The sequence below is a fragment of the Grus americana genome, chromosome 16, assembly GCF_028858705.1.
Source record: "Grus americana isolate bGruAme1 chromosome 16, bGruAme1.mat, whole genome shotgun sequence".
NCBI lineage: Eukaryota > Metazoa > Chordata > Aves > Gruiformes > Gruidae > Grus > Grus americana.
Genome location: NC_072867.1, coordinates 2438163 through 2464624, shown reverse-complemented (window position 1 = coordinate 2464624; position 26462 = coordinate 2438163). Strand labels below are relative to the sequence as shown.

General features: G+C 47.2%; 1 long non-coding RNA gene across 5 annotated transcripts; it reads left to right on the top strand.

Moving 5' to 3' along the window:
- The first annotated feature begins 1633 nt into the window (after positions 1 to 1633).
- On the top strand, positions 1634 to 19644 carry LOC129213983 (uncharacterized). Of its 5 annotated transcripts, none has more exons than XR_008579589.1 (5): positions 1634 to 2353; positions 9820 to 9896; positions 9978 to 13439; positions 14051 to 14193; positions 18502 to 19644. It is a non-coding gene; the product is annotated as an uncharacterized LOC129213983 (long non-coding RNA). The 5 variants fall into 5 exon arrangements; XR_008579590.1 differs by having other exon boundaries at positions 9820 to 10165; positions 10457 to 13439; XR_008579587.1 differs by having other exon boundaries at positions 9820 to 10569; positions 11070 to 13439.
- Positions 19645 to 26462: the final 6818 nt, after the last annotated feature.

The window sequence follows — 26462 nt, the reverse complement described above, 5'->3', positions numbered from 1 at the left end:
TGATCCTTTAGCAGAAAATTGATGCAGAAATGGCTCCCAGATCTCTGAATGATCACAGCAATGTTTTCATCGCTGGGACTTTACCCTAAGTCTCAGTCCTTCCCTCTTTGTTATGTGCATGAAGGTTTTGATTCTGGAGGAGGCTGAAGACATAGTAAGTGGAGGATCAACAGTGGTTAATTTTGCTTTAGTGATGGACTTTCATAGCAGAACTTGCTGGTTCTTCAACAATTCATGGAAATATTGGGTTTAAGGAAGTTTGGTATAGCTAGAGTATGCCTTGATGCTTTGAAGAAGGAATGCAATGACATGTCAAATTAACGTGTATGTAAACCAGTGTTTCTTTACAATGTTTTGTTGGGGCTTAAGCAACCGAGATTTGTTCACCTTCGTTAACTTCTTGGGCTTTAGTACCCCAACGCATGCCTGTTGGAGCACACGAATGCCAGAGAGCGGTATCCTCTGGTGCAGAAGAAAAGGCGCCAGCAGAAGTTGATCACACAAGTGGGTGAAGCATCAGAGAGCTGAGCCTGGCTCAGCTTTTATTTGCAAGCCCTGGGGTCAGTGTCTGTCCTCACACCGCAGGTCATCCTGGAGCCGGAGGTGCACCTCTGCATCCCAGCTGGTGGATGACCAGGGAGCAGATGGCTCTGCCAGTGTCTCTGGTCTCTGACTTCAGCAAGTGGGTCGGTTTGTCACCATCTGCTTCTCCAGCGAGGTCTGGGAGGAGTTGGGGGTGACGGATGGAAGTGGTGAAGGATGACTTGGAGGCTTTGAGCTTGCATGGTAAAAATTTTTGGAAGGGGATGAGAATTTACAGGATGCTCAGGGGAGATTCAGATCTCAGGTAGTCTTTTGTTCCTCTCTTTGGAGGACCTGTTGGCGTAAACAAACAGCTCTGGACAATGGAAATTCAAACACTCTTTGCTCACACTTTTATCTCTAAACTATCCCATGTCTGAAGTCAAGCTGCTGTGGTGTTTCATGCACAGCAAAGTCTATTCCAGGTGCTGGAGCAGGGACACTATAATAGAAACAAGGAAAGCATTTTGCATTCACCAGTTTCCCTTTGGTAACTGAGGAACAATAGAAATTCCACGATGTTCCTCCATGTATGGCTAAACTCCGTCTTATTCCCAAACTCCTGCAACACAGTTTGTCCACGTGGCTGTCGCAGTCCAGCTGCCGTTCAGAGGATGCAGAGTGATAGGAAAAGCAACGCAGGCAGCGGGTTAGGACAAGGTCCTTCTCTCCCCAGAGCTGTCTCCTGTGCTCTCAGGCTGGGGCTAGCAGTTGCCAGCTGGGCTGGAGACAAACCCTCTTTGCCCTCCCACCATTTTTATACGGATTTATTTATAGACCGGTGAAGATGTTTGCTCACCGTGCCGGAACTGCTCAGAAAGTGGTATGAGCCTGCACAGAATGAGGAAAAAAAAATACAGAAGTGCTGTTCCTTCCCTGCTGTGTGCTGCAAAAAAAAGGTCTTCAGGTGGAGGAACTTGCATCACCCTCCGTTATCACAGGTGCTTTGGTGCCCAAGGCCAGCACATTGCAGTGATGTTGCCTGGCTGGACTGCACCTCCTCCCTCCTACCACCTTTTTTTTATTCCCCACTGCTCAGTGTAAGCTGAAGCATCTGTTTCTGTCTTTGCTTGTTTTTCTTGTTGTTTTGCAGCTTGGGATGAAGCCATGCCTCTGTTTTCGCAGCGTCTCGTGCAGTGACTCTGCATTTGTTCCTGTGCATCTGCTTCCACATCTCCCGTGATCTCCGCTGCACAAACACCTGGATTCTTGTTTCAGCCTGGCAGGTGAAGGAGCAGCGTGGAAGACAGAGGGGACCCTCAGCAGGAAAATCACCCCAGAAATGGTTTGAGTGTGCCAAAAGCTTTGCTTGCCAGTGGCGGCTTCTGCAGCACCAGCAAATCTGCCGGGGGCAGGACCCCAGCTATGTGGCAGGGTGAGATGAGCTTTGGCCGGGCTCAGCACTCACTGGTCACTGGAGGATGCTTTTGCAGAAGCCCTCCAAATTCCAGGAGAGGAGAAAAGCTTCAGCCACAGCCCACGGCTCATCCAGCACCACCACGTTCACCAGGGAAAGAATGCCAAAGAAAAGCTTTGTCTGGGTCAGACAGCATCTGCTGGGCTACAGTCAAACTGGTGTTTCTGAAGATATAAAAGAGAGAAGGTTCTCCAGAGAACAACATTTCATGTTTATTAGTAACAGAAGGACCTGGACTTCTACACTGCCAATTTGGTGAACACAGGTATTCTCCCTTGTAGCAAAAGTCGAAAGTTTTCTTTGTTGTCTCTGCCTGCCCGCATGGAGTCTTTCAGACAAATCAAGATTTTCAAGGTTAGTCCTGAAATATCAGGTGGGTCACGGCCTGGTGGGGACTCATCTGATCGCTGGGTTTGGGGAACAGCCACTCCATCGATGCATCATGTTCCTGTGGCTGCGTAACGCAGAGAAAGTTTTAATGGGGTTTTCTTGGACACATCTCCATATATATTTTGTCCTATAGAGGAGCCTCTTCCTCCCCTTTGGCTTTGGAGGTGGCCATGGGTTATGAGCTCAGGCTGAGGGGTGAGCTGGGTCTCGCTGAGGTGCCTCAGACTTGTCCTCCTTGATCTTCATCTTTCCTCTGGAGATGTTGCAGGTGATCGCCACTATGACATCTCTGTCTGTGTGGGTTTGCCAGGTGCTGTGGGGGCAAAGCAACCCAGACAGCTCCTCTTCTTTAAGCCAATGGTAACAAATCTCCTCCTTTTTGTTTTCGGTCTCTGCATTGGGTGTGTAAACCATCGCAGGAGGATGCTGCGGGGTTAGGAGTGGTGGGGACGGGGATGAGGAGGGCTGATGGGCTGTGTGCGTGCCCAGCGGAGTGGGGACGGTGGTGTGGTGCACCATGTTGGGGTGCATGATCTGGGTGCAGGGCCTTGGGTGCTAGGTGCAGGGGGTCAGGATCTGGGGTGCAGAGTCCCAGATGCTGGGGTGCAACCAGTTGGGGTGCTCGGTCTGGGTGCCCAGTCTGGGGTGGTAGGGTGCAGGGTACCAGAAGCTGGTGCCTGGGCGCAGGACCTTGGGTTGCTGGGTGCAGGGTCCTGGGTGCCAGGTGCAGGGTCCCAGATACTGGGGTGCACAGTGCTGGGGTGCAGGGTCCAGGTGCAGAGCCCTGTCTCCTGTGCACAGAGTTTGAGTGCAAGGCTCTGGGTGCACGGTGCTGGGTGCTGAGACCTGGTGAAGGGTGCTGGGCCCACACGCCTGGGTGCTGGCTGCAATGTTCCGGGCGCAAAGCCCTGGGCTGCACGTGCGCGGGGAACTGCTCGTGCTGCAGAAGACGCAGGTACGACAGAGCTGAGCCTGGAGGACAGGGCTGGGAGAAGCCCAGAAGAAGAGGGGCACAAGCCAGCTGTGGCAGGGACACCTCCAGGTTTGGGTGCAAGGCTGGGGGAAAGTCTTGCAGGCAGAGCACCGAGGCTTTGCCTTACGTTAAACTGGTGTTACTTTAAGTTGGCCACGTCCAGATGTGAAATCTGCCACAGCTGCAGCAAGGAGCAGATGTTTCTCTGGCTACCGGTGCAGGACAAATGCTGCAGCCTTACCCCAGTGGTGATGTCCTGGGGAGGACAGCTGCTCAGGAAGGTGTCTAGTGATGAGATCTCGGGCTGACACATGTAGTGCCTGCAAATTCGTCACCTCCCTGCAGAACCAGGCAGTGCCTTCTAAGCTGTTATTAAGTGCAAATGCTGTTATTCTGGTTTTAATGCACAGAGGTCGATGGTTCAGCTCAGATGACCCTCGCCTGGGAGTTTCCCAGTCTGGCCTCACTCCTGCTGAAATGTTTTGATTTGGTTAAGGCTGCCTGTAGCAATAACAGGGGGGAAAAAAAAAAAAAAAAGGAAACCTACTTGATCTAATTGAGGTCTGTTTATTGTATTTGATTCTGGAGCGGGAGTCTCCTTTTAAATGGGACCTGGGATGGGAGTTCTCTTGCACTGGAGTTTTACGTGAAGACTTAGCACTCACAGTCCCGTAGAAGTGTTGGGGTTTTGGAGTCAATTTAATGCATGGGTGGGGGAAGCATGTAAAGAATGGTGTGAGGCAGTGGATGGAGCTAGACCTTTTGTCTTTTGAAATATTCATACATTCCTTTTTTTTTTAATTTCCCCCCCCGACTTCGACCATTTTTTTAACACAGGGGTGCAGGTGGGAACCTGCTCAGCACTGAGACCTGCAGCTCTTGCTCTGGCTGGGGGAGGTTGGTGCTGTCGGCATTGCCTCTGCCGCTTTGGGTGCTGCAGCGAGTCGTATTGCTTTGCTTTGGAGCCATCCAGAGGATTGCAGGGAGAAGATGCTTTGCTGTCAAAGACCGGGAAGAACAGCTGAGTATGGGAGCGGTGTGTAACCACACACTTTGCAGGCAGTCCTGAAGCGGGGCTATTTTGATCATGCAATGCCAGTAGCTCCCCATACGGACATCTGCCTTGTTTTCATGGCTTGCAGAGGCAAACCCTGACCTAGAGCATGAGAACCACCCGGCTGTTCCTGCTCAGCATGCTCAGGGTGCTTGGCTTCTGTTTCATGTCCCTGCGACATTTGACGATGTTGTTGGCAGCTTCTCAGAGGAGCAGAGGAATAGGTTGGTAGGTGTCAGATGGAAGAGTCAGAGCTAAGCTCATGCTGCTCTCTGATTTTGACGGTTTTGTACCTTCCCTCCTATGTAGGAAAAATGTTTGCTCTTGGAATAAAGCTGGAAAGGTGCAGGTCACCTGTACAAATGCTGTTTGGTGCTGCTGGAGCTGGATGCAAACACAGCCCTTCTCATCTGTCCAGGCTCCCATTTCTCCTCCAGAAATGCAGCTCCAGAGCTTCGCTGCCGTGGTCTGGGATCCCACACAAACTGTCCCTTTCTCCTCCTTTTTCTTGTGCCAGCTTTATCCCTTCTGCTCGGCAGAAGACCTCATCTTCCCCCCCAAAGACCCTGATGTCTCCATACCCACCAGTGTCCACATGATCATGCTCAGGTGGCTGCTGTGGAGCCCCCTCCACCCCCTCCGCTGGTGGGTGCAAGTGTGAGACCCCACTGCAGGGCAAGCTCTGAGGGCACAGAGAGTATTTCACCCGCTTTCAGAGGTTCAACTGGTTTTTCACCTTCCACTGCAGGAGGAGCTGTGGGCTGACGGAGGCTTTTTGGCCTCAGTATTGGTAGTTGCATGGCTGACTCCAGCAGACCCCTGTTAAAGGGAAGCAGGTAAGCATTGCTTATGCTTTTAGAGTGTCTAAAGTGCAACACTTCTGTCCTCAAAACAGCTGGGTACTCCTTGTCTTGCATGTCCAAGGTCCTTTGCATGTTCATGTAAGGTCTGGATTTGCTCTTTGTTCCAGCAAGTCAGGGGGTCAAATGGGGAACAGCAGCATCCTCTGCAGGAAGATCCTGAGATAATTCCTGAGCGTTATCTGTCCTCCAGATGGAAAGCAAAGGGCCAGGGAGGGTGGACCAGGCAGATCCTCAAGGCAAGGAGGACTCACTCCCCAGCAAGCCCCTGAAGAGGGTTGCCCACCGGAGCAGGGCCCTGTGATGGTACGGGGGATAACCCGGGCTGTGTGGGTGGGAAATGCCTTCTCTGCAGTGCACCGCAGAGGAGCCCCACAACCGCAGCAGCTGGGAGAAGGAGGGGATGGGGAAAATGTTCAGTCCAACTTGCATTTATTGATGGTCAGAGGAGTCTCACCCAGGAGAACTGGCAGGCATGAGGTTGTAGGAGATGTGTGTCTGGGAACATGCTCCCACAACCGTCATCGGGTGCAAAGCTGGAAGCCCTGCGATGTCCCAGTGCTGTATTCAGCCCCTGTGCGCTGGATTAAAACTGCCTGCCAGCTGAGTTGCAAAATGACTTTAAAACCAGACGGTGAAGAGGGAGTGTCTGAAACCTTGCAGACCAGTGCTGTGCATTTGGGCTTTCCTGACTCATCTAAAAGGTGCTGGGGCTTGGCCAAATCCTGCAGACCCGTGCCAGCTTTGCTGCTGATTAAGATTTTGCTCACCACAAGCAGGTTCCGGCTTTATTGCTTCCCAGACTGTAGCTGTGCAGCCAAAACGAGGTGTAGGTGCTGCGGCTGGGGTCAGAGTGAGCGTGTTGCTGTACAGCTAAAAGGCACAGCCCTCCTTCTGTGGAGGTGGCTGCGGTATATGTTTGTCTCCAGCATCATCAGTAAATAACAGCGTTGCTGTCCGGCAATGTAAAGTTTACTCCGCAGGAAAGAGATCATTTACAAAAGTGGGGGGAAAAAAAAAATGTCAAAGCTGACACCTACCGATGAGCAGGGAAATGATAAATCTCCTTAAAATGCTCAGTAATTCCCTTTACTCCTACACTGCAGGTCACAGTCCACTCGTTTGTTACCAGAGCTGTTCACTCTGCAAGAAGGTAACTTATCACAGAGATTTAACCGTGCTGAGGGCTGTTCCGTGGGCCTGTCAGGATGTATTTTCACTGCAGAGACGAACATCTGAGATGACAGATCTGCAGCAGTCCTACACCTCTCCTGCCCCTGCGCAGCGTTTTCTTGCACAGACAGCAGCAGCGGCTGCTGTGCCGGGGCCAAGGTTGTGCTCCGGAGGCAGCTTCTCCGCAGCCTTTGCAAAGGGGACACCAGGCCGAGATGGCTGATGGTCTTCCCATGTGTCATGGACAGACAAAGCTCACCCCTGTTTGCAGTAGCACACCATGGAAATGTGACGTACAGCCGCTGGATACGCACCCGCGCCCTGGGGGAGTGCGAAGGACCTGCAAGGGACCTGTTAGGATATGGCACAGCTCAAAGCACAGATGCTCATATCCCCGAGAGTCTGAAATGGTCGCTCAGTTTTGTCCCCGGTTTTCCTGGGCTGGAGGAGATGTGCAGGTCTCCTGAGCTGCTGGGAGCAGAGGTGGTGTGCTCCAGCCTGGGCTCCCCCTTGACAGTAACCATGAGCCTCTTTCCCTGGCTTTCAGGGCTAAATACAGTAATTAGGATGAGATGTGCTCATTACAGGAGGGCAGTGCAAGGAAAGCGACTGGGCTGAGCCTGCCCGCTCAGCTGCGCGAGTATTGTGGTTGGGGTGTAAATGTTGACATATGTGTAATGTAGAAGATGCAATGAGATTGAAAATGGAAACGCAGTGAGATGGGGCATAGCGTGATGCTGATGCCGAGTTTTGAGACGAGATGCAGAACGGGGAGTGCGCGATGGGTTGTTAAAATGGAGACATGGCACGTGTTGCAGAAACCAAGGTTTTAGTTGGAATGCAGAGTGAAAAATTACAGTGAGATGCAGCAACTGCTGTTGGTTGTGAAATGCAAAAAATGGTGAGAAGGAAAGATGCTGAGCAGACAGACGGGGAGGAACAGAGAGAGATCTGTGCAGGAGAAGCTGCGTGATGTGCAGGGGATCCTAGGAGGGATGGGCCACGTGATTTCAAGTGATGTCATTAAAACTCATAAAACTTGATGCTTCTGCCTTGACTCATGCTTGGAACATCTACCAGACAGCACAGCTTCGGGATACTGATGCAGCCTTGAAAGTGTCTTGTGCAAAATGTGTCCCTGTTGAAGGAAATGCAAGAATCTGAAAGCACAAGATGTTATTTTTAATTTAGTATAACCAAACTCATGATGAAAGCTGGATGAAATACCTAGAGCCAACGCTCTGTGCCAGAAATGAACTGTCATGTAGGGAACAAAAGAAAAAAAATGATGTGTTTATAAAGAATCTGGAAAGTTCTGATGAAGCAACATGTGACTCATAATGCTACAGAAAACATCGTCTGTAACAAAATATTACCTGGCAATGTCTATTTTATAGCGTTTCGTGCACCTGTAACAAGGGATGGTCTACGGAGGATTTAAGAGATCTTGAACAAGGATTAAACAACAGGAACACCATGGGGCTGCGTGGTGAAAGCTGGGGGCTCCAGCTCCGTCGGGCCCTTCACCGTGTGGGCTTGACTGGCATTTTCAATAACGTATTTTTGGTTAAAGATTTCCAAAGCTGCCCTGCATTGAAACCCACTTGGTGCAAAGAGCACGAATCGGGGAGGCGCTCGCTGCCAGCGCTGGCATTGAGTTCTTATCGGGGTGTGAAGAGGTCTGGGTTACGGGGAAGATGTAAGGAGGAGCTTTCAGAAATAACATGATCTGGGTAACCACAAGCCTTTTGTTCAGGAAGAGAAGTTGTTTAACAGAAATTGCTGTGGAAAAGTCGCTAGGAATGAAAGCCCTCTGTTTGAATATCCCTGGGTGAAAGCTGTCCATCACTCACTCCCAGCACCTGACACAGAATTGGATCAAATCTTCCTTTTTGTGGTGTTTTAATCGGGGTGGAGACCCGAACTGATAATCTCTTTTGTGCTTTTTATGTTGCTGGTCTTTCGATGGTGACCCAGGAAGGGCTCGGGGCTGCCTCTCCCTGGTGCGTGGTTTCCGCGTGCCCTCTGGTGAGCCCAAAATGTAAACCGTGCTGTCGGATGCAAGGAGTGCTGTATGAAAACACACACCACAAACATTCACCTCTGCCTTATACGTAAAGAGGAGATAAAAGCACAAGGGAGAAGCCCTGTAACGCAAGGAGAACCCCAAGGAAAACCGGTATTATCAGGGAAGATAATTATCAGGGAAGATAATTCCAGCCATCACTATTTTTACTGTGATAATAGTGACCGTGGGTGTGTGGATCCGGCTTTTCCCCTTGCTGGGGATGCTTGGGACTGATCCTTATGTATAAGTCAATGTTTTTCTATTTAAAAAAAACCCCCAACAAACCCAACATTAACCTTCCAGTTCTCCTGGTAGCAGGGAAAACCTGAGCTAAGCAAAGCCTAGCAGGACTGCAGATCTCAGCCATTTTTTTTTTTAAGGATTGCTTTTTTGGTTTTGTTTGCTTATTAAAATAGGAGGTTTAAAAAGAAAATACTCCCATATTTGCACATAGTAAAAAAAAAAAAAAATCCAGGTAGAGCTGTGAGCTCTTAAATCCTTTGCTCCTGCTACAATTTTAGCACCAGCCGTATCTTTTCCCCAGGTCGAGGGTTTGACATGTCAGAGGATGGTTCAGTTCAAGCTAACCAGCCTGCTGCAGCAAGTGCCAGCAGCACGCTTCATCTTTTGGGCTTTTCTCTGCTTAAAAAAACCTGTCCGGGACAGGATAGCTCTTACTGCTACAGACCTTGAACAGGCAGCAGCAAGCCTATAGCTATATTTACATGTACAGAACTTTCTGCTCAACTGTACTGCTTCTGCTAACTGGGCTCCAGACCATCCTTCGTCTTTCCGATGGTCTAATGATGCCCTGGACTCCCCCGGTATTCCTAAAAGGGGGATTTGGCAGAGATGCACGGATGTCTGCTGTGGGGCTCACGCTCTGCAAGGATGCACGTGCCACAGTTAGTTCTGTTTGTTTTCTTGACCATTCCCTGACATTTAGATTGCCTCGGAAGTAACGTACAGGGGTTGTGAAAGGTTGTTCTGATATAGCCCATATATGTTTGTAATTTGCCTGGCTCTTTTAAAATCTTTTGTAATAGTGTGACCTTTGCAAGGACTGCGAACTGAAGTTCTCTCTGACAAGCCTTTTCCCTCTCTAATAAATAGAGGCGGGGCAAAAGAAAAAACTCCCTATTTTTACAGACAAAACCTGTTAAATATCTTTCAATGTTATCATCACTTTGCATCGTTTGCTCTGTCACTGGTGTGTGTGTTAGCCAACAGCTAGATAACTGTGCATGTATGGGAGTGATTAAGTTAAAGGTTTTAATTTTTTAATTTTTTTTTTTTTTTTAGGTTTTTTTGAGTGTTTCTTTGCAGGACTGTGCTGAACTCTTTCTCCTTCGGCAGCCAAGGTTACCCTACTTAAAAGTGTAAGTGTAACACCAGAAACTTGGGTCTCTAAATCACCAACCGCCTGTAAAACTCCAACTCTTTTCACCTGAAAACTACAGCTTGCTACCAGCCAAAAGAAGAAAACAGAGGAAAACAGGAAGGAAGGACTGTGTGTGGTCCCCTCTGCCTGTCTGCATGGGTCTCAGTGCTGAAATATGCCCCCATCCCACCCCATCTCATCCCATCTGCTTCTGGGACTGGGAATGAGACACATCCTAGAAACTCCTACACTCCTGGAAATGGTGATGTACGACACGCAGTTTGGGAGCAGATGCTGATTTATATCTCAATATAATTTGAAATGATATAAAAAAACAGCAGTCAGAGATTCTGAATATTCTTGGTAGCAATAAAGGACTAAGGGTGGTATTGGGAGACTCTTACGCCAAGCAAAGGATGTGTGGCCTGAAACAGAGAAATGATTGTTCTCATCCAATTAATGTAATGTAACGTAATATTCCAGTATACTAGTATGTATACACTAATATAATACAACAATAATCTAATAATCCACTATAATAACATAAGGTGTTTCCAGCCGTGCGGAGGTCGGGGAAGCAGCTCTGACATCGCTGGATGTTTGCAGAAGGAGATTTCTGCCTGGCGACCGGGGAGGTTGGCCGAGGGCCTTGGATCTGGCAACCTGTGACGGTAAGGAATGCAGAGCATGCTTTGCCCAGGGAAACAGAAGGGACTATGGTATCTGTGCTGGTGAAAGGGGCATGTTGAACCATGAGGGACCTGTGCTGGGAGCTCCCCCATCCTGCTGCCTATGGTGGCCTTGAGCCTCCCAGGGGGTGAAGCTGAAGGTGCTCCCCACCTCCTGCTTGGATGAAATGAATTGAGGCCAGACTGAGATTTGAAATTCCGTATTTTCTACTGTTGACAGAGCCACCCACCTGCAGCAGTGCTGCTTAGCTGGAAGATCACTTGCCTTCTTGTTGAGCGATTTTGTATGTTTTTATGGAGAGTGCTCACCCATTAGAGAGATTTACTTACGGTGAGCGTCTCCTAATGCCTGGAGATTGCGGATACTTGGGGTTCACGGCTGATATATTTGCTTTGCACTGATTAAATTTGCCCCTCTGAGAAATGCAGAGTAATTGGTGGCATCCTCATTTCATCTGAGCAGCTCTCATCTTTTCTGGAAGGGAGACGGCGGGCAGAGCAGTGAGGAGCAGTTGCATTAGGATGATCATGTCCCAGCCACATTAGAGACTTCTGCATAATCGGTGGTGTTTGTCAGAAGGAAAACATCGTCCTCATCCTTCTGCAGGTATTGCAGGTGAGGGTAATTAGCTGGAATTATTGCATAGGCATGTGGGAAATTGCTCACCAGTAAGCACCTGTATCCCTAGCAGGCTGTTAGCCAGAGCTCTGTGCTTCTCCTGGCGCTTAACAGACGCCATTTGGATCTCATTGCGTCGCTGTGGGCAGGCGTGTGTTCACACGCACGCAGCTGGGCCACAGGTACCATTGCTGAGCGGAAGCGTTAAGGCTACAAGTCAAAGCATGTGCTAAGAACAGCGTGGAGACCCTGGGGCAATGTGAAAAGGACTTACTGCAAGCTAGAAAAATATGCTGCAAAGCTGGAGGCAGCTGAATAGGAACAGATTGCAAATATGAACGGCCTGACCCGGGTAGCAAAAGTCTGAAGTCCTTCTCAGCCAAGCCTGGAGTTGGACCAGCACCACCGGCTGCCTGGGAGTGCTGGACCTGGCCAGCGTTGGCCTGAGGGCCAGCCAGAGATGGAGGGCACGAGACTTTGAGTGGGGTGGGCAAAGCCATTTGCAAGGCTGGAGAGCCAGTGATGGGTACAAATTCGACCTGTCCAGGATGGGGGCTCACAAGGGAGCAAACTTCTGTCATGGACCAGCATGGCTGCACCTGGGTCTCATCCAGCATCGCCCAGCAGAAGCTTTAGTCCCCAAGGGTCAGAGCATCCATGCGGACTGGCCAGGAGACTGGGGGGAAGGGGCTCAGCTGGTCTGCGATCACCTCCTGGGCACAACAGGAGCACCAGCCATCCCAGGGAACGGAGGATAAGGGTGTTTACTTGTGTATATTACATATATTTGCCTCCTGCTCATTAATTATCCTGATTCTTAAGCCACGCTGGTTAATCGGAGCCATTTGGGGCTGTTGTGAATACCCCTATCATTTGTATGAATTACAGGTAGTCGCTAATTGAAGATATAGTTACTTTATGCTGATACAGTCTGGTGCTCTTGCCGTTTTCGGGGGTGGCAGTTAATTTTAGTCACATTTGATTGTAGCAGTTTCCTGGGAAATGCCAGGTAAGCAGACAATTTCTGCTTATGATGAGAAATACCCACAGCTCCTAGTCAGTGTAGACTAAATGAAAATGTACCTGCCTTATGTTAATTAACTGATTCACACTATTCCTGGGCAATACTGGTTAATCAGCTATATTCCTTTGATTATCATGACTAACTCCAGCCAATCAATAGGGAGTGTGGAGCATGGCGATTTTATGGATGTACATTTACCATCTGCTGATTAATTTCTACTATTCTGAGACACTATCAGCCTGTAAAAGCCATTTTTTTTCCTCCTGGTTAGTTATTAGTGTCATACGGTAATGCAGTGTGCAGTAGTGCTTAACTAAAGGCATATTTGCTGTCTACTATCTAATTCCAATAATTTCTGTAGGATGCTACTTAATCAGCAGCGCTTTTGCTTATACTGTCTTCCACTATTTCTAGGGCGTTTGTGATGATCAAGATGAGCTGTAGCTGTTCAACTGTTTTAACATATTTAGTTAAACACCCCTGAAAATAGCAAGTATCAAAGAGTTTGCTCACAGAGGGTAACTCTGTTTGGAGGGAGGCTCTGGTTTGGGTGGTGAAGAGACCTGCTTGTGCCATGACAAAACCTCCCCTTCGACCTTGAGAAACCCACCAGGTAAACAGCGTGGTTTTTGTTTGTGTTTCTTTCCATTTCTCTGGCTGCCATGATCAGTTCCCAGCACCCCTGAAGAGCGCTGCTTCATCAGGTACATATTTTGTTGATAAACCATAATTTGATCATTGGCATGGAATGGCTGGTATTGCTGTTAAGCAGGGCTCGGCTTGTCTTATGCTGATTAATTCTCTTAATTTCTAGGTAATTAGATTTATTAGATGCGTTTTGTACTTATATCGAACAATTCCCGTTATTATTTACGACTGGGGCACTGGCAGTCAATTGGTGGTGTATTTGTCTCAAGCTGCTTCGTTCCCCTTCTCCATGGGCGACGTCAGCTAATTTGAGGCGATTTGTGCACATGGTGAGTAATTCCTCTCTTTTCCAGCGAAATGGGAGCTAATGATGGTTGATAAGGAGCCGATTTGCCATCACCTGATTAATTCCCAGCATCCCTAGGAATTCCAGCCAACTTAATGTACCCAGTTCCCGGTGCTTGTAAGGACACGGTTGTGATTGGAAACCAGTTTCGTTGTACGCTGGTTGACTGCCATGAGGGCAGGGCGTGCTGGAGGGACCAGCGACTTTCTGCAAAGGTGAATTGCTCCGAGGTGACTGCATGCAGTGGAAATACATATAATTTATGGGGATAAATGCCATCATCTCTGTAGGGAGTCAGGATATCTGTTTTTACTCTGGATAAGGCACTCTCGTTATTCCTGGCAATTTTGAGCAATGAGTGATGATGAGCCGTGCTTACCTTGTAGTGGCAATTTCTCAGCTTTCTAATGAATTTCAATGAAGACATTTTTTTTTGTAGGGTGATACCCCTTGTCCTAGAGCATTGTGGGTAGCAGTGGCTAAGCAGAGACATTGGTGGGTTTTAACAAAGATTTGCCATCAATTCTAGGTAATGGGGATTAATCAAAGGTGTTTTCCCAATAACTTCCACCATCCCTGAGGAAGTGACAGTAATTAACTGAACACGTTTGATTTATGGCCATTAGATCCTGCTGGTGTTGGAGAACACCAGCCAACAAGAGCTTTTCTGCTCATGTTTCTTAAGTATCCTCATTCTTGCAGAAGTGTGGTCATACAGCAGTGAATGTTCTCATATATATACATATATATATATAAATCCCCACACCCTCTAGAAAAAGCTCATTAATCTGGAGCAATTTTGCTGACCAGATCACATTATCCCTAGGAAACTGCAGGCAATGATGGACAAATGGAGACATCCTCGTGCTGCTGTTGGCAGTTCCCCATATCCCTGGAGAAAGCTGAAGAGCCTGAGATGTTTTCCTGGCAGACCCTTGCCCAGCTGATCCCTCAGGGATCCCAGAAAAGGTGAATGTTCAGAGCTGTTTATTCTTTCTACTGATTTCTTTCCCATTTTTCTGGGAAATGTAGAATCATAGAATCGTTTTGGTTGGAAAAGACCTTTAAGATCATAAAGTCCAACTGTTAACCTAGCACTGCCAAGTCCACCACTAAACCATGTCCCTAAGCACCAGGTCTATGCATCTTTTAAACACCTCCAGGGATGGTGGCTCCACCACTTCCCTGGGCAGCCTGTTCCAATGCTTGACAACTCTTTCGGTGAAGAATTTTTTCCTAATATCCAGTCTAAGCCTCCCCTGGCACCACTTGAGGCCATTTCCTCTCATCCTATCGCTTGTTACTTGGGAGATGACCCCCACCTGGCTACAACCTCCTTTCAGGTAGTTGTAGAGACTGATCAGGTCTCCCCTCAGCCCCCTCTTCTCCAGGCTAAACACCCCCAGTTCCCTCAGCTGCTCATCATCAGACTTGTGCTCCAGACCCTGCACCAGCTTCGTTGCCCTTCTCTGGACACGCTCCAGCACCTCAATGTCCTTCTTGTGGTGAAGGGCCCATGTAGTGTTATCAATAACCTTTAGTGATGGGCTGCGACTCTGTCCTTCCTAGGGAGCTCTGGGAAGTGAAGCTTACTCAGGTTTGGCTTATTCATTTAATTGTTGCAAATGCTGAATCGTTTTCTTTAATAACTCCCAAAACATCCACCCTCTCAGCCTCCCCAAGAGTCGTGTCCCCGTGACCAGCAAACCCTCTCCTTTCCTTGCCCGTTCCCAACCCCATCAACAGGCGTCCCACGAAGAGGCTGTCCAAAATGCTCAGAGTTCTTCTGCACACCTGCCTGGAGCACGTTTTGCCTTTTCTTATGTGTCCTGATGGCCTTCAACAAACAGGGGTTTAAAAACGAGCCTCCGGACAAGGGGATTCTCCATGCTGGGCACGGTCTCTCCTGCCTGGGGACTCGTGTGAAGGGTGTGGGGCTGTTTATGGCTTTGCCCCCATCAGGAATGCCGTTGTTTCATCCCTTGTGAAAAGAGAATAGAGGAGGGGGAAAAAAAGAAAAGAAAACCCGCCCAGCCAAGCAGGAGCAAAGAAAACCACTTACTGCTTGGGTGACATGAGAAACTGGATGGAAAATTAAAGGAAAAAAGAAAAGAAAAATGAGAGAAAACCACCGCCATGATGTTCCACCAGAGGGATCACATGAAAAAAAAAAAAGAAAAATGATAGAAAAGAAATGCGAGTAATGAAAAACAATATTTGCCACCATTTTGTCCATCAGGGGAAAAATAATAAGAAATGAGATAAAGGCTGTCACTGACCTGCTGTGCTTAAGGAAGGTGACACACAGGGAGCAGCAGTGCAGGAAGAATATCCTGCTTTCTGACCCCAGTGGGAAGAAATGGGGAAAAGAAAAAAAGTTGAAACTCTGGGGAAAAAGAGTCCACCATGCTTCACTGAAAAACATAAGAAAGTATGAAGAAGGTGAGGGAAAAAATTGGACAATCAATTAGAAAAACTGTGGCAATGGAAAAAACCCCACAACATTTCATGGAAACAGATCTTTTGGTAAAAAACAAGAACATGGAATAAAATAAGAAAAAGAAATATGGATATTTTTCCTTAGATATGAAAAAAGTCAAGCAGATCCAAGGGAAAAAAGATGACAAATAGAAGCAAATATTAAATCCTTTTGATCAGAACAGGGAACTGTCAGCAAATGGAGAAGAAACAAAGAAATAAAGAAAGAGGTGCTATCTGGCCTTCCAGGAGAGAAAGACGACCTAGAAAAATGCAGAAAACAAACCCCCGTCTTCCCCACTGATGAGTGAAATAACGAAAGCTGCATCCCCTTTTCCCTTTGAGACAAACCAACCAAAAAAACCCAAAATGAGCAAAAATAAAGGAATGTTAATGACAATTCAGTCCTCAGGGCGGAAAAAAGACCAGAAGAATAGAAAAGAGAGAAAGAAGAAAATATGAATAAGAAAAGAATCACTCCTTGAGTAAAAATGATCCATTTCCCCTCAGATCACCCCTCATTTGTGGGACCAGTCCCACGTGCAAACACCCCCAATGCAAACCACCTCAGGGACTGGGGATAGGGAAACTGAGGCACAGACAGTGATCCCATCACCACAAAACTGCTCTGGATCCTACACCCCTTCTGATGGGAGGGCCATGGCGGGGGAGGTGGAAACGGATCATCCTGTGAGAGAAGATGGGTAGGGCATTGGTTTAGGAAGGCAAAGACCCTGGGACCCCCTACCCTCAGTTTGTAGGCTCTCCTCCCCATGCCCAAGAAGGACAAGCACCTTTCACTCCCGCAACCCCTCACTGCCTGGCTATTTATACTGCTAATTCTCTAATTTCTCTTAGCCCTGCTTGAAAGTGGTTCACATTCAATGGTTTCATGCCTGAAAGACTGTCAGACAGAAGGTTCTTGCCATAAAAACTCTTTAGGGCTCAAGAGCATGAGAATAATGGTTGCCATCAAATGAAGAGCATTATCACTTAATATTCCAATGCATTAACTGGTTTTCCCATTCTTTCAGCAACTTTAATAAAAACATTTAAATGATTTTCAAGACTTGTTTTTATGATAGGCAAAAGCCAGTAATAACCTGACACCCAACATATTTCATGCTTGCAGTGCAAGAAGGACTTCTCTTACCCTACTCTGTATCATACTTTGTATTTGCCTTTACATTTTATGGAGCACAAATGGCCCCTGAGTTTGCAGATGAGAGCCTCTCTCCGCTCAGTAACTCCTGATTTGTGTGTTACTGCTAAGGAAATCTTGCACATCTCCTTGGGTGACAAAATCCTGCTCTTGCTGCAGCCCCCCCCCATGGCACTGCTGCAACCAAAACTCGCCCTGGTTGCTCCAAAGACCAGGGATGGGAAGAGGGAGCCTGCTCCTGAGCACTGCTGCTGAGCTCAGGGGATGCTTTCCTGGAGAATTTCTGATGCTTGCTGCACCAAAGGACAGCAAATTGTAGCTACTGCCAAATCCTCTCAAAACTGGGGATAGTCAACAGAAAATACAGCTGTGAACCGGCCGCCACTCCATGACATTATTGTCTGAGTGCATTCGTGGGCGTCTAACAGAGGGGGCCCACTACCATGCTGCAGGGAAACACATTTCTGCACTGCTAATTTGTAGGAGCTGCCAGAAGAAAGCAGTTTCTTTTATTATTATTTTTTTTTTAAATCCAATTACCTGCAAGGAGATACATATAATGGGTGTTGGAAATATGCAGAGTTCTTGCTTTAATTAGAACTATGAAAAATATGGCAATCAGGCAAGCAGTAAGAAAATCTCTGCAGTCACTGAACCCTGCCCTGGAGCTCCAGTTGCAGCCACAGAATCAAAAAAAAAGCCACAGACAGATGGTAAATCCCCAGGACAGTGTCCTGTGGCCTTTTACTGCCTGTGGCCATGCGCACGGGATCCATCTTGCCTAATATTAGCAGGTTAAAAGTGAGCTTGGTGTCAAAACTGGGCACCCAGTCTCTTTGCAATTAGTGGACGTAGACGAGTTGCATCAGTCATTGTGGGAAGGTACTTTTCTCACACCAAAGGCTAGGTTAAGTGGAAGCTCTCTCTTTCAGATCGTACCCACTAGCGATAAATCCCGCTCTGGTGACTGTTGCAGGCAAATAAACCCGAGCCACCTCTGCAGAGATGCTCTCACCCACTAGATGGCAAGTTTGCTCTACACAACGCGAGACCCACGCTCAGCGCTGCTCATCTGCAGAGAGCTCAGAAAACTGCAAATGCATTATAAAAAGCCAGCAGGTCCTATTTACCTAGAGACTTAGAGGATTTTTCTCCTGCAAAAGCAACAGGATGTAGAGCAGCATCAAGTCTAGAAGTCAAAGTGGCACATCTAGGTGCAGCTGGACTTTGCTTTAGACAGCCGCATCAGGCTGCAGGTAAGCAAGGCGGGACATACCTCTTCCCTCCAGACCAACTGACTGTGCAGTTCAATACGAAGCCACAGCCAAGTGCATCTCAAGCGTACCAGCCTTTCTTTCCCTTAGAAAACTGCTGTTTCCAAAGCTTTTGGTTTTTATCATCACCTGATGGTGGAGAGCAGACTGACCTCTGCATGAAGATGTGACATGGAGAAATGGCACCTGCCAGGGTTCAAATCCCGCAGGACCCTTCCCACATGCCATCTCTAAGATACAAACCTTGGATCCAGCACCCAAAAGCCAACCCCTATGGCTTGGGCTTATATGTAGCCCCCACAAAAGGGGGGATAAGACACAGTTACCCCTCTTCATTATTATTTGCTGTCTTTCCCCATGCAGGTCTCTGCCCAGTTGCAATTTTCACACCATTCACCACCTGCAAGCAGAGAAGCACTGGCCAACATCTCAAGTGGGCTGGAGCAGAGCAGAAGAACTATCTCAAAGTGCATCCTCTTCCCTGGTGAAATTTCACACAGGTTTTACCTACACAGCCAAAGCAACGTGAAGAAAAATCTCCTCTATAAACCAGCAGATTTACACATCCAACCTCACTGGAACCAAGGGAGTTTTAGAGCAGAACATGTTCCTCTCCTTCATGTTCGCCTTGTCTCTTTGTTGGCACCCTGCCCTCTTGGACCACTCCTGCCCGGACTGAAGCTGATTTTACCTGACTCAATCATATGCTCGGAGTCAAAGCAAGCAGCTGGGAGGGGGAGTTGTTGTACAAAACTCTTTATGGTCCTCATTTATAAAGCAGATGGAAGATGTTTTTCTGTGGCAGGACCAACCCCTTCCAGCAGCACACGGCACTGATGGCTCCTGCACACCTAGACTGCAGGGTCTGAGGGAAAAAAAATGGGGTTGGAAAAACCAGGCATTAAATACTCTGGTTATGAATCATAATCATCGTTGACACTTGTAGTTTGCTTGTGAGGCTCTGCACAGAGCACACCCCAAGGAGAAACTGGAGGCTGCTTCGTCCTCTAGAGCAGGGGGAGGAAAGCATTAAAAAAGCAGTGGCACCTTTTGTACGTGGCGACATGGTGACCAGAATGCTAATGCATTGGGAACTTGTTCTCATACGTAGGGAGTGCCTATAATAGAGAAGCAAATCCAGTTTTTGCTAGATACAAATTCCACCAAACAGTTCAAATCCTAACTGAAATGTTTCAAGAGGCTGTAATTGAAATAGAGGTGATGGAGAAAGGCTGTGGCTCTGAGCTCTGAGGGGCTGGAGAGGAACATGCAGCCTTGGGCCAGGTGGAGGGAGATTTTGGGAGCACAGCTGAGGCTCTCACAGGAGAAGGAGAGGACAGAGGGAGAACATGGAGCTGCTGGGCAGAGAGCAAGGTGATGTGCTGCTCACCAGGCTTGGCTGGAGACAGGAGACAGCAATGCTGGCATGGCCAAATGGACCCTGGGAAGCAGCGACCACCAACCCAGAGCTAGAGGAAGGGATGCATCCTGTTTCTGGTGATGAAAAGGTGGGAGCTGGCTGTCCCGATTAGGACGTTTTGCCTTATGTGTTTGCCCTATGACAACAGTGGGGTGGGTTTAGGAATGGGGTGAGGGAAAAAGCTAAGTGGGGGTTGCTTGATGTCTTGGTGTTTAGTGAAGTCTTTCCAAGATCAGCCTCTGGCCCAAGGCAGGTTCTTCTGGCTAGTGATGGGGGGGTACCACTTTTTGGGGGAATGTGAAAAGAGGAGGAGGAGGAAGGTTCCTGTTTGAGGAAGATATCTGTGATCAATCCCTCCCCAGGGCAGGGGACCAGAGAAGTCCTTGTGCCCTGCACACACATTGCAGCCACACAATGACCACACATAGGGATTTACTTCCCTCTGGTTCTGCAGAGCCTGGCTGAGGCATCCAGAGCTGTTCTGTGCCCACCTTATCCATACCACATGTTTCCTATCCCCTAAGACCTTTCTGATATTCTGATTACCAGTCCCTTGGCACCACTCGTATGTTGCACCTACATAAAGGTTTGTACTGCAGGGTCCATGTTAACCCCTAGGTGATGGTCAGTATTGCAAGTGGGCAAGGCAGGCTGCAGAAGGGGCTGGCAGCAGAAGAGGGTGGTTGGTAGCAACACGATTGCAGGTGCGTGGCTCTGCTACCAGGAGCAGAGCTGCCCCATGAGGGCTGGGGGGACACCCCTGTAAACAGCCCCCCAGCACAGTCAACACGCATGAGCTGATGTTGACAGTAGAGCTGTAGACAGTACAGCCACCACCGGCCATGCACATACTTACTTTTGTCTTTCAAATATGAGGTTTACTGTTTCTGGGGTGAGAGACAACTTCCCAACAGCATCATCCACACCACCTGTGGGGCCACTCTCATGCCCACAGTGTCCACTGGTAGCTCAGGCATTGCTTGCTAGTGGTATTTTGTTTCTCAAACACGTCTGAGCAGGGAGCCTGTGAGAACAGCTCTAGGGCCAGCTAATAATCTAGATGCAAAAGCACTGAATGAAGAAGATAAGCCTGCAGCAGAGAAGCTGAGCAAATGTTTTCTGTCCATGTGGAGAAGCTTACAGGAGTCCCCAGCCCGGAACCCTTCTTTATAGAGGACGAGTCAGAAAATGTGTCTCAAAGTGATGTTTCAGTAGATGAAGTTATAAAACAACTTGACAAAATAAATGGTAACAGTTCAGTAGTACCGGATGGTATTCAGTCAAGAGCTCTAAAGGAATTCAAGGATGAAATAGCTAAACTATTAACTGTATTAAGTCTACTGTGAAACCTCTCACTTAAAATTTTCTCACTGTCAGAGGGAAAGAAAGCAGTGAGACCTTGATTTTTAAAAAATGCTTCTGAGCAGATCCAGGAACAGCAGATTATTAAATCTGATGTCCAAATGAGGTAAAACTGTAGCATGGAGGGGGATTAGGGACCATATAAGTGAGACATGATCTATGGGAAAATTCAACAAGGCTGTTGTGGATGGAAGCCCTACCTTAGGAACTCCTGGGAGTTTCTGAAGAAGTCAGCAAGGGCAGAGGATCAAGTTGCCCAGAGATCCATTTAACCTAGTTGACTTGGATTTCCTAAAGATTGTTAACAAATTCTCTAATCAACAGATCTGAAAGAATTCTTGATAGATCCCAAAGTCACTACAAAATGAGAAGGAAGGTCTTTCCAGAGGTGTGTTAGGTTAGAGACGAGGAAACAGAGAAAAGAAAGAAGTCAGCCTTCATGGTTAAGAGCTCCACAAGACTTGACTTTGGTAATGTTTGAAAAACCCAGGCTCCAGACTGGGCCCACAACTGAAACCTAAAATAGATGAAAACAGTGACCTACAGTCCCACGCCACGGCAGAATATGAACTTCTTAGCGAGTGCCCATTAAAACAGCCTGTGAAAAATACAACTGGAACATCCTCAACAAAAGATGAAGTCCAGAGGCACAAGGGCAAAGCACACAAGAGAGGAAAAAGCCTGAAACGAGAATCTGCTGACCACCTGGATCCATATGTCGGTGCTTGTACATCCCTGATGTCTCCACAGCTCTGCTTCGTGGGCTGGCCACGTGCATCATCCCAGCAGAGTCCTGTCCTGGATCTGCTCATCTGGAGCAGCAGCGAATGCAGTGGTCGGTGCTCGGGGAAGCCTTTGAGAGCAGTGTCAGCCCAGAGAGATGTGATTTCCTCAGCTCCAACAGCCTGTTCCTTGGGGACTCCCTTTGACCTCTCTTTAGTAGCTCTGGATCAAACAATATCTGGTTTTCCTTCCTTATTGCTCTTCTCAATAAATTCTCTGACTTTGCCATGTGCCCTTTGAAGCTGGGATGGGGACAGGGAAGACTATGATTTTCTACTTGCAGGTGAACTTCAGTGTTTTACAAGGATGGTTTCTGTTTTGTTCTCTGTTTGTTTCCATCATTTTCTTATTTTTTGACCACTGCAGAGAGCTGCACTGACATTTTCGCAGAACTGTACATTATAACTCCAGCTCTTGTTCCTGAGTGGTAATTTTTCAGAGCCCATTATGGTGTATCTGAAGTTAGGATTTGTTTTTCCCGTGTGCATCACTTTACATTTATCTGTATTGAATTTCATCTGCCATTTTGTCATCCACTCTCTCAATATTATGAGCTCCTCCTGAAACTCTGCAGTCAGCCCTTGCCTTTAGTACCTTCAGTAACTCAGTTCAGCAAATTGTGTTATGTTTCCATTCGTTTCCTTTGCAGATCACACGTAAGTGTTCTGCCTTAAGCAGATATCCCTTCAAAAAGCCACTTCCTTGCACCCCAGAAACTGAGCACTTACTCCAGTCCTTCTCCTGCCTTTTGGGCAGACATTTATCTGTGCAGATCTTCTCTTATGGCGTCTTAGATGCTCTACAAGCCTTTGGTGGGACCATTTTCTTGGTTCAGAGGCATCTTGCAGATTTCTGAGGTGTTCAGTAGCCCCCGGTGAATCTCTCCCCCAAGTCCTTTTCCATTTTCCCCTTGAGCCTATGCAAGGTTTTAGCACTTGCAATTTTCCTTGACAAGGAGGTCAGCAAGTCTATTACCTGTTGCATGAAGAACAAGCTCTTTTTTGTTTGCTTTGAGCTTGATTCCCGCTAGTTTAATTTGATGCCCCTTGTCCTGTAGGAAGGGAAATAAAAAGCCGAGCCCTACACATCCTCTCAGGGCTCTAATGATTTTGTTGACTTCTTTCATATGTCCGTTACGGCAACCTCTTTTCTCTGCTGAAGAGTAATGTCCTCCAGTTTTCCTCGTACAAAAGCTATTCCAGACCTTTGATAACCCTCGTGTCCTCATCTGATGTTTTCCCAGCTCTAGTATATATCTGAGATGAGGAGATCAAAAGTCCATGCAGAATCCAAAGTATGGCTGAACCATGGGTTTATACAGAGGTGAGATTGCATTTTCTATTGATCAGACAATTTACCATTTTCTATGAGGTTTTCAAAGAGGCAACACATGATGTGTTACCAACACAGATGACCCATTTGACATTTGAGATCCTTTCTTACAAATGACCTTCCTCTGCCTTCAGTTAGTTTCGGAGTCCTGTTGTGGCAATGACTCACTAACACACCCTTCTGTGAGATTTGCTTTGCTTACCTCCCTGTGATTTACAGGTCTCCTTTTGCTGTTCCTACCTGACAACCCAAGAGCTATGCACTGTCTTCCTCTCCTTTTCTCGTAATTTTATAGCATTTGGGCTCACATTCCTCTTCCAAAACCAATTTGCAAGATTGTCCACTGTGTTGTTTTGCTCCCTGTTTGGGAGGCAAGCTGGTTTCATTATTAATATAGTCGATTTTTAAAGAGTGATTCTGAAGAACTAACTCATAGTCACAGTTGCAATAGGAAAGACTGATGCCCACAAGTTGTGTTGTGGCCTAGGTCATCTTTCATGGGACGCTATAATGCTGCAGGTTGAATTACTTTATTTGGTGCCTGATGGGCTACCACAGCCTCTTTATAACATTTCAGTGGTCATTTGCTGTAGAACATGGTATCTCACCAGAGGTCAAAGGAGATGATTGCTGAGCACTTGGCTCTTAAGAGAAGCAAGGCTGCCTGCGCAGACAGCCAGCTCAACAGGAGGAGCACTGGCAATGCAGTTAGGAATAAAGTTCTGATACATAATATTGCGAGACATAAAAGGAACTCTGGACTGAACGCTGTTGCCCTTTAGCAAGTGGATGTCTGAGTGACCTCTGTTTCCATCCACAAGGTGTTTCATATTTTTTTTCTCCCATTGAGATATTAATGGCTCATTTGAAATCATTGAACTGGATATTTCTTTACCAAGTGACAAATTACCTGTAAAAGATCTTACTGAAAGCTTTTTCCAGAGTCAGAGAATTGATTTCCAGATACCTCAGCATGTCCTCCATCATCTCAAAGACAGCAGTTCTCCAGGACTCCTTGTTTTTTGAGATACTCAAAGTACCCGACAAGGAGGGAATACATCTTGTCCATGAAGATGGACAGCACTGTAAGTGAAGCGTGGAGGTTGGCTGACATTATTCTGTTAATCTCATGCACGCAGGACCAGGATTGCTCACTGTTGACAACCTTTCTCCTATGGGGCTTTACACCGCAGTGGCCCAAGGATCAAGAGCAATGGAGAGGTGAGTGCCAGTAAGGGAGGGAACTCTGCAAGTCATATATGTATCCAGCTCCTTGTCCATGATTAAAATATATTTGAAAGAAATCTGTGGAACAAAATGTGTCCACTGTTCAAAGAGCTGTCTGAAGCACTCATCTAGGTGATACATTGATGATATGCACAAAACATGTGCAGCGAACAGAGTGCTAAAGGGTCCCAAAGGAACAGAGGGAAAAGCTTTTTTTTTTTTTTTTTTTTTTAAGATATGCAACCTCCTGCTTTTGAAACTCAAGAATACTTTCAAATGAAGTCCTCTGGCTCTGAACTGCCTTCAGGACTGCTTGATTTATGGTGCCATGTGCGAGCTTCTGACAGATAACAAGTTCAGCTGACCACACGTACCCTTTCTTTGACATGTGATCAAAAATGCACATTTGAATCTGTGCAATCATCCGTTTCATCATTAATGACTGCAATAGGTGGAGCCTTAATAGTGACTTTGGGCTGAAGTTTTTCTCCTTGCAAATCAAGCATGTAAACTGCCTGATGCTGACACTGCTCAATGCTGTAGCTTTGTTCTTCGCTTTGCTCCTCGGAAAGTCATATGCAAAGAGGGAATGTTGGGTTTTGACCACAGTATATTTGCAGCAGTGCGCATTCAAACCCAGTCTCTGGCCCTGTCCATTCACAGTATTGTTCATTTGTGGGAGCTACTCAGAGAAGCCTCCTCTGTATCTGGGCATGGAGAAGCCTGCTCTGGCTTCCTACGCCTTTCCCTAAAGCAGAGACCTGCGTAAGATTTACAAGATTATGGAGAAGCTTCTCTCTCCAGCTTTGGAGCACTTGCTGAACTGTTGGTTTTGCTGTTTTGCAAAACAGCAAGTCATCACTGATATCATCACTGATTGTGATGCTGAACGTCATTCATCCACCAGGTGAGTACTCAGTCTTGTCTAGCACCCATGATTTGCTGGTGTACCCGCAAGCACCCCACTCCCCTCTTCTCCCCCAGACCCTGTTCTAGTTACGATTTTCTCCCGTTGTCCTCCTGCGCTGTCTCTGAAGTGCAGCCTTATCCTCCTGCTCTGTCCTTGTGCCATGGTTTAATCTGTCCGGCAGCTAAAACAGCCACACAGCCCTTCGCTCTCTCCCAACCACAGTGGGATGGGGAGAGAATCAGAAAAGAAAAGGTAAAACTTGTGGGTTGAGATAAAGACATTTCAATAGGACAGAAAACAAAGATGATGGTGATGATGATGATGATGATAATAACAACAACAACAGATATACAAAACAAGTGATGCACAACACAATTGCTCACCACCCGCAGACCACCGATGCCCAGCTAGTTCCTGAGCTGCAGTCTAAACCCCCAGTTACATACGGAGCATGATGTCACATAGTATGGAATATCCCTTTGGCCAGTCTGGGTCAGCTGTCCTGGCCGTGTGCCCTCCCAACTCCTCGAGCACCCCCAGTGTCCTCGCTGGCGTGGCAGGATAAGAAGCCGAAAAGTCCTTGACTTGGTGTAAACATCGCCTAGTGACAACAAAAATATCAGTGTGTTATCAACATTATTCTCATTCTAAATCCAAAACACAGCACTGTACCCACTGCTAGGAAGAAAATTAACTCTACCCCAGCCAAAACCAGGACACCTTGTATGTGAGAGTAGCCCGTGAACCAGAAGACACTGGGGAACTGCATGTTCAAGCTGAACAGTTGTCCACTGGTGTCTCAACGTCCTTCCTTGGCAGCTAGAGCTGTCCCTCTGCAGAGTGCAGTATCATCAGAGCTAACTTTAGGGACCAGCATCACTTTTCTTATCCTTGCAAGGTAAAGTGGGAAGGCACTTCAGCTATTTTTGAAGGATCTGTGGAGCCCTGTCTGTTTCTGATGATATAAATACATGTACTGGCATCTCACATCCAACTAGTGGGTGAGAGATGATGTTAAAAAAAAAAGAAATTTCCCCTTCATAAAAAAAAAAGAATAATTTGAAAAATGCAAAAAACTGCGCAAAAATTGGAAATTATATGGAAAAATCCAGTGTATTCAAACACAAACACACAAAAGAAAACCCACAAACTTCTCAGGGTTTACACTATATCCGCCTTGTCTTCCTCCACCTTTTAGGCTTGCCTCTGAATGACGCTCTGAATCTGTCCCTTGCTCTCTGCTAAGGCTCACAGTCTCCTGCCACCGGTCCTGCACTGCATATGAGATGC